Source organism: Frankliniella occidentalis, unplaced genomic scaffold (assembly GCF_000697945.3).
Source record: "Frankliniella occidentalis isolate FOCC.00 unplaced genomic scaffold, Focc_3.1 Scaffold10, whole genome shotgun sequence".
Taxonomy (NCBI): Eukaryota; Metazoa; Arthropoda; class Insecta; order Thysanoptera; family Thripidae; genus Frankliniella; species Frankliniella occidentalis.
Window position 1 is genome coordinate 3280037 of NW_026267140.1, and position 2130 is coordinate 3282166.

The following is a 2130-nucleotide window of genomic DNA, read 5'->3' on the forward strand; positions in this document are numbered from 1 at the left end:
GGGGGGGGGTAGCTGGCAGCATAGGACAGCGCTCGAAGCTGATAGGATGAACCGACAAGTCTTCCGCCCTGCCCGAGGCACCCTCCCTCGGGCCGGTGTTAAGGCGGGGCCAGGATGTCGACGGGTTTAATTGATTTGTGTGTCGATAGGAGGGGCGCGAACTGTCCGTGGGATTATGGCGGGGTGGTTATGGGCCCAGCTTAGACCCTCCCCTGCCTCGGCGCCGCTCTGCAAGCATTAGCGCTGATACCCCGGGATGGATCCTGCAATTTACTTCTTCGCCCGACACGGCCCGCGGCGCCTGCGCAGACCCTTCCCCTGTAAAGCGCACTTCACGCTCACTCCGCTGCGCCATATGCACATGGGGCCTTCGCCCCGATATACACTACATATTGCCGTCATAGGGTTCAACGGTCAATTGTGAGCGACGGCATCAACGAGCCTCGAGCCGGGAGTCAAGCAGTCGGCGTCGGACAAACGCCTGGCCGGTCGCGGCCCAGGACTTGCGGACCGGCGGCTCCCGGTAGATCAGCCGGTCAGCCACGCGGGTATATACGGTGTCGTTACATGTCCCCTCCTCTGATATTCCTAACTTTCAACATTGCGAAATTATCCATATGTGAATATGCACTCGAGTAATCTTCCAGCCTAGTCAGTGACAAATCAGTGCTAAACTACTGTCCTGGAGACCACGACAGGCTTGTGGCCTGTCACATATGTAAATAATAACGGCAGTTTAATCACTTTACTGCTTAAGGATCGCCCTAACGTCTCGACTACAAATAATTCCACTAGTAGTTAAGGGAAGAATCGTGCTGTAGCTAGAGGTCATGGCGCACCATGATGAACATGCCATGCACTACACTAACACCGTCTCAGTCCCCCAACCACATGCGCCGATGTGCTTACGAGGTTGGCCGTCTCCTCTTCCTCGGCCGCCTGCTTGGCCACCACTTCCACCGCGAGGCTCATCTTCGGCACGACCAAAACCACCAGGACTTGATCACTGTCACTTCGATCACCAGCACCCGCTTCTCGTCACCACCACCAGCGCAAAGTCGCGGTTCCCAGTTAATCACAGCAGGCACACAAACATAAACATGTAGCCGGGTTAATCGCCAACCTGGATGCACTCTATGACATCGCGCTGCCCAGCTGACGGCCCATTACGATGGAACCAGGTTCTTGTCAACTCACACATACACACGCGCGCGCGCGCAAACACAACAGAACACAACACAGATTGATGAGCCGTATCAGCCACAGGCGTGCAGAACAATGTCCAGTGCATCACGCGTCATGTTCAGCGAATCCGCGAGGCTAGCCCGGCCAGCCCGCGTCCACCTGCACCGGAAAACAGCGGCAGGTGCCCGTCCAGCAAGTCATAGGTCATAAGGTGTCCGCTCTGCTCGTTGGTTGTTCGATGAGCGTGTAACGTCGCCCCCCGCAGTCGGTCTACCACCGGAACAACACCCCCACCGTCAGCGCCCGCACCATTCGCTGGCCGCCGAGCAGGAGCCGAGCCGCGCTAGGGGGGCGCGCGGGGGCCGCGGGGGCTGGGCCGGGTCGCAGGGCTTTATTGGGACAGAGACACGTCCACGTCCATCCGATCTGAGCGCGCCGACCACGTCCTCCCGCTTCGTCCCGGGCGGCGTCTTCGGACCTCGACGACGACGACTGCTTCCGCCGACACGGGATATCTGGCGACGTCCTCCGCACACGCAGGCGGGCGTGCGCGCGGGCTGGCGGGCCTGACGCAGTGGCGGCCCTGTTTAGTAGTGCGCGCCCGCTGCGCTGCCTGCTCGACACACACTCGCGGCCCTCGCGGCCTGACCCACAGCCGGCTGGGGGCGAGGCGTGGCGTGGCGGGGCGAGGCGCGGCGTAGCGCGGCCGACTGCTCTCGCCGCGTGAACCGACTGACTGGCTGACTCGGTGCGGCGGGCGCGATCCGCGGTGCGGCCTAGGGCCCATCCCACTGTCCTCCCCCCCTCTCGCTCCCCCTGTCCCCCTCCTCTCTCTCTCTCTGTCGCCCCCCTCCCTCCCCTTTCCCTTTTTCCTCACATATATCAGTCTCTCTCTCACTCTTTCACGTCCTCTCACCCGCTTCAAACTCAGCTGGCGGGCGGGCT

General features: G+C 61.4%; 2 protein-coding genes across 6 annotated transcripts in view; one reads left to right on the forward strand and one right to left on the reverse strand.

The window, feature by feature from the left end:
* The window catches only part of LOC113217689 (potassium voltage-gated channel subfamily H member 6), a 122764-nt gene that overhangs the window by 36802 nt on the left and 83832 nt on the right, over positions 1–2130 (forward strand). The window lies entirely within an intron of this gene.
* Positions 1–2130, reverse strand: part of LOC113217688 (PRKCA-binding protein) — a 23527-nt gene that overhangs the window by 16647 nt on the left and 4750 nt on the right. The gene's annotated exons all lie outside the window — the stretch shown is intronic.